This window comes from Rattus norvegicus, chromosome 9 (genome assembly GCF_036323735.1).
Source record: "Rattus norvegicus strain BN/NHsdMcwi chromosome 9, GRCr8, whole genome shotgun sequence".
Classification (NCBI taxonomy): Eukaryota; Metazoa; Chordata; class Mammalia; order Rodentia; family Muridae; genus Rattus; species Rattus norvegicus.
This window is the reverse complement of record NC_086027.1, coordinates 52,055,923-52,061,922: the sequence shown is the minus strand read 5'-3', so window position 1 is coordinate 52,061,922 and position 6,000 is coordinate 52,055,923. Positions and strand designations below refer to the sequence as shown.

At 42.8% G+C, this 6,000-nt stretch overlaps 1 long non-coding RNA gene across 1 annotated transcript in view; it reads right to left on the bottom strand.

Annotated features, from left to right (window-relative positions):
- Window positions 1-331: 331 nt before the first annotated feature.
- The window catches only part of LOC120094677 (uncharacterized), a 47,389-nt gene continuing 41,720 nt past the window's right edge, over window positions 332-6,000 (bottom strand). Inside the window, exon 7 of the long non-coding RNA XR_010054779.1 lies at window positions 332-3,601. This is a non-coding gene — a long non-coding RNA (uncharacterized LOC120094677). The remainder of the gene's footprint in view (window positions 3,602-6,000) is intronic.

Below are 6,000 nucleotides of genomic sequence, written 5' to 3'. Positions count from 1 at the left end.
GAAGGGGAAGAAGAGGAAGAGGAGGAAGAAGAAGAGGAGGAAGAAGAAAAGGAAGAATGAAACACCAGTAACTTTTGTTTCCATAAAGTTTGGAGGTAATTTTGATAGCCCCAAAGTATCTGCTTTGTTATAAAATTTTAAAAATGAAAGCTGCTTCTGAATTAGGAAGATATGAACCAGCCCCATTACTGCCATTGAATCTTTAGGAAATCATTTCTACTCTTGAAAATTCACTTCATCTATGTATACAATGAGAACTCTGATGACCAGTGAGATGGTTAGGTACTTGTCACAAAATCTGATGACTTGAGAAACCCACACAGTGAGAGCAAAGAACAGACTCCCATAAGATGTCTCTGACCTCCACAGGTACCATAGTACACACACACACACACACACACACACACACACACACACTCGTGCGCACAAGTAAATGTAACTTTGAAATAATAGCAGTGACATTTTATCACAATGTATCTGTGATTTCTCAAGGCTCACCATCCTGTCAAGCATATTACAGTGCAGTCTAATATGTTTTATAAAGCCAGTGATATGTTTGATAGAGCACAGTAGGGTGTGGTGGGAGGGGTGCATTTGCAGACACGTGCTGAGGCATCTCTCCCCTTGAGGTACCAGCCATAGTATAGAGTAGAGTTTATTTGGGGCATGAGAAGGGGGGTTGAGAAGAAAGTAGAGGCAGGGTGTGGGGACAAAGAAGGGAGAGAGAGAGAGAGAGAGAGAGAGAGAGAGAGAGAGAGAGAGAACACATGGAGATGGGGGAGGGGAAGGAGAGAGAGGGAGAAAGGGATCAGAGAGAGAAAAGGGCGGAGAGAGGGAAGAGAGACCAAACAGTCCCTTTTATGGCAAGCCAGGCTAGCATGCTAACACAGTCTGCAGAACACTCTTATATAATATTACCATTCCAGGGACATATAGGATAACTGTGCATCTGAAAGGCATTTAGCAAAGCCATTTCTTCCTCTGTGTACAGCCTACTCACACGTTTGTTTGCATGCACATCAGCCTATTCCAGCAATACCTATGTAGGCACTGGTGGGGCATAAGGTGGACATCCTGTACCCAGACCATTGCCATGGAAGCTTCCAGGTAGTGTGGGGGAAGGAGGTACTGTGGTCTGTGGCTTTATTTTGCTACATTATTCTCTTCCAATTCCATTTGTGAAGGAGCTAAAGGAGGAGAGACGAGGGCAGAGGTATATAAGATTTTCTTGCTCAAAAGTCTACACAGTGGGACTGAAAAACCTGCCACAGGTCTACTTACATAGGAACTCACATAGCGGGTCTAGTTATTCCCGGAACTATGTCTCTATCTTTCAGTTTTTCTCCCAGGGCTGAGGCCAAAGAACTAGCAGGCAATTTTAATAAACCGAGTATCATTTCCAGTTTGTTAAGCAGAGTATCTCATTTTGTTTAGAAACAAATACCTTGGAATCTGAAGGTGCCATAAAATTTCATACTCAATAGACAGACACACAATGAAGCTATGAAGATTGCTAGTCTACTCTGGGAGACTAGGCATTTTGGTTGTACTGCTTAGTTTTAATTTTATGTCTTCCCCTAGAGAGAAGGAACTTTTGCTTCACTTTTCCAGTGTTGGAAAAATAAAGGAGAAACCTTTCCACCTTCCTTCTGGGTTGGGCAGTAGAGTTTGGGAGTCAGCGCTGAGCATGACAGTAGTAGCCTGTGTGGGACTCAGACCTGGAGGGCCCAGGTGTGGACAGGAGGTAAACCAGATTCTTAAATCATCAACTTAGAAGTCACATTGCAGCTGGACGTTTTGGTTTGCATTTCTGTCTGCTCTGAGTTTTTCATAGCTGCCAAGGCCAGAGGGAAAGGTGGGGTTTTTAGTGGCCACCCTAAACCACCAGACCAAAATACTAGTCAGAAAATCAAATACTGTAAAACTGACTTTGCACTAGGAACACATTCAATGAAGCCCAAAAGGGAGGCAGAACACTTCCTGAGGAATGTGAGAACCAGTCTGCCATAGTCTTAACGACATCGGTCTTAAGACGATCGTTGCTCAAACACTCTTAGCTTGATTCTGAGGTGTCCTCAAAAGCCCTGTGGGTTAGAAAATGGGATCCCCAGCCCACTGCTGCTAGAAGAGGTTTCAAGCCCATGAAGGCATCCCTTTAAAGGGGACCTCTCCTTTCTTGGGTTTGGCTCTATGATCGGCTGCCCTCCTCTGAGGTTTCACTTTACCCAAAGTGGCATGGTTAACCCGCCACGGATTAGAACCTCTAAAATAATACTTTTTCTTTTTAGTTGATCATCTCAAATATTTTATTGTAGCAAGAGAAATTTGACTAATATGTCCCTCTTTTGAAGACATTATTAGTCGGAGGAACATTGCCAAATCTTTGCTTCTGGGCTTGGTAGTACCCAGGGACCTTTGCCATAGCTCTTGGTGAGGATGGACTATAAACCTGGCCTGGCCCAAGGAGAGAAAATTGGGAGTTCCTTCTAGGACAGTAAGTCTTATTGTTAGGCAAGCTGTCCCTTCTTCTTTCTTGATGTAAGAGCTGGTCCGGTGGGTGGAGGCAGCCATGTACTGTTCTTAGATATTGTGCCACAACAGGAGGGTAGCTGGGGAGGCCAGCCTGGTATCCATCTTGTCACTGAGGTGTGATGAAGAGCAGGGCAGATAGAATGTTCCTTCCAGCTCACATCTCTTGCTTACTCCCAAAACTATTTTCCCTTGGATGACAATAGCATCGCTCACCCCTTTAAACCGAATTTGCCAACTGCTTATGTGGAATAAAAATCTTCTGCCCACCTAAAGGCTAAGGTGTGTGCAAATATGAGTGAAACGTGACTGTTATGCAGATTTTCTCTCGCTTCCCCCATAGTTGACCTGTTGCCAACCATGCCCGTGTAAAGACACAGTCATCTGATATGCATGAGTGACACACAGAAAAGCATCACTATGCCTCTGAGAGTTGCCACACCATTCTGGCGCCCATGATACGCACAACATTTCACAAAACTCGACAATAATATTGCTATATGAAGGCACCTTTGTATTGGTAGGAAAACAAGTTTTTTTTTTATAATATGCATTTTACAGGTTACTTTCCCATCTATACTTAAGTCATTGGTGCAGTGGTATTCCCAAACACGGAAACCAGATCATTCTCTTCGATTTTCTCCCTGAGTTTCGGGGTTCTCTAGAATAGATCATAGAATCCCAGTATTAAGCATGTCAACTAGGAAGTACTTCCTGTCAATAAAACCCAGGATAAATTCAGTGGTTATAAAAGGAAGGTCATTATGAGCTTGAGATCACAAAGAAAATTCCTTGGGAAATGAACTTTTCTGGGTGAGATGAAGGGCACCAGAGAAGTCAAAGAGATAGCCCCGTCACCCTAGCATGAATGGGGAATTCAAATCCATTGGCATTGTCCTTGGCAGAGCTCCCGGTGATTGACACACATTGCTATCTTGGAAGAAGTGTGAAGAAATGTCATTTCCAAACTTAAATAGCTGGAATCTCTATGGCCAAGGAGTGGCGGACCACACACAGCAGGGAGCTGGCTTGGCATTTATCTCAGTTACTCCAACACACTGAACAGAGGTATCTGAAAAGGAAGAGAAAAAACAAGCTCGGAAGAGATTCTACTGCTTAGAAAACTGAAACCAGGAGGCACACAGGCAGCAAGAAGGAAAAGCCCTTCTTTTTCTCCACCCCATCCAAATTGAATTTGTACCACATCTTTAAAGACCTGAAGAATAGCTGTGAATAGCTGGTAAGGTGAGAGGGTGAAAGGAGCCATCTCCTCTTTCTCCCAGTCTGGGCAGTAATGACTACCTGGGCTCGAGATGTTCCCCAGTGAGGAAAGGAGACAGAGTACACAGAGTGCACTAATGAGTCACATTGAAGCAGAAATGGCCAGTTTCTCAGTGTGCCTTACAAGACAGTAGAAGGGTAAAAACCACGGCAGTGGTCAGAGGCAACTGAGAGCTGGCCTTCTTTGGATTTGGATAAGAATTTGTTCTTTGAATTTTGATTTCAATTAAAAGAAGAAAGTAACCAAAAAATTGTGTTTCTAAGGATTAGTTTTCAACATATGTACACCATATATAGTATACAAATTAATATTTTGGGAGAATACGATATTCCAAGTTTGTGTATATTTGACAAATATGAAATATTGTACCCAACTGCCAATTGAAACTCATGGATGAGCACTTTAGAAAAATGAGGTGTGCACTTAATGGCCTTGGAATTAGTACTGGTTTTTATAAAGAAAAGTTGTGTTAAAGGGTGTGTTTGGGGACTGAGGATATATATGGCCCAGAGGCAGAGGACAGAGAGTCTGAGGCTCCAGCATTAAGGAAGAAGGAGGAAGAGGAAGAGAAGGAAGAGAAGGAGGAGGAGAAAGAGAGAAGAGGTATTTTGGGGTGTTACGATTTGATTGAGACTTTAGGTTGGCTTCAGGACTGGAGTCAGTTCACAGATATTGAGGCAGTCAGACATTCCTAAGCAACTGTGAATATGTCTTCGCCTCTCGCCCTGGTGCATGTCTTGCTAGCGACACTGGGAAGCCAGGAACTGCTTGGATCCTAATTGTAACATCTCTTTATCTTACACACACTGACACTCTTCAAAACCGTTCGTCCAGTTATTTATGGCTGTCCAGCGTATTTCTCCAAATCAAGGTCCTTGAAAACATTCATTTTATGATGCGTGCAGTTCTGTGGTAGGGAGTTCAGAAGGCGTACAAGGGATGCCTGTCTGTTCCATGGAATTGGAGGCTGTGGCTGGGTGAGCTTGGAACTCTTTATGTTTTTGGTTATAACTGTTGGTAGTTTTAAAGGCAATTTCACATTTTATTTTTACATAAAAGGAGAGTAAGGCCTGCACGTGTTTGTGTGTATCTCTCTCTCTCTCTCTCTCTCTCTCTCTCTCTCTCTCTCTGTGTGTGTGTGTGTGTGTGTGTGTGTGTGTGTGTGTGTGTGTGTGTATTGTTTTCAAAACCCAAAATGCAACTGCTGAAAGATCATGAAGGTAGGAGCTATGGCTGACAGTAGATGCTTTGCCATTTTCTGAGGCCATGAAGTAGAACTGTCTCACACTGAAATAAGCCACATACAGGGTCCTATCTGGAATGGTGGATGGAAAGGTAGAAAGTCTCAGGTCTCTGTGTTTGCACCTTGACTTCATTTAAATATTCCCTTCTCTCTGAATACCCAGAATACCCCTGAGAACAACTTGCTTCTTTTCTCTTTTTTTATTTATTCTTTGAGAATTTCATAGATGTATATAATTTATTTTGATCACAAACCCAGCCATTCCTCCTCTAGCTCCTCTTAGAACCCTTCCCAACCTTTCCCCTTCCCAACTCCACACCGTATTCTCTTTCCCTCACTAAGACAATTTAGTGCATGTGCTTAGGTGCGGATCCATCAACTGGAGCATTGGCACCCCCCAGCAGGCACAGCACCACAGTAAAATCTAGTAGTCTTCCCTCAGCAGCCATCATTGACCAATAGCTTTTATGCTACGGTTGGGTCCTAATGAACCCCTCCCTTATCCATGGTGAAGCACTGGCTGCCTTGAACTTGTATGTGTGTTGCACAGTTGACCACTGCTATAAGTTCAGGAGCCCAAAGGCAGGGCTATGTCCAGAAGCCCTTGATTCTCAGCAGACCGTACTGTCTCTTTGTTCAAAAGCAAATGTATGAAAAAGTAACAAATTTTAATCGTAAGTTTTAGAGAAAAAAATTGTATCTCGTCCTATTATAATTATTTTCATTTTTCCCTTTTTATTTTTTTGAACTACATCTGTGATTGTTAGATATACTTAACACATGCTTTTCTGGGTATTGCCATTTTTCTTTGACAGATGGCAAAGAGAATACATTATGTAGAGCACAGGCTTTAACACTTTGTAAAGTTCATTTAAATCATGACTTATGAGACATAAACACCTTTTGTACTTAATCTGCACAAAGCTGGAAGTTACTGGCAGTGTCA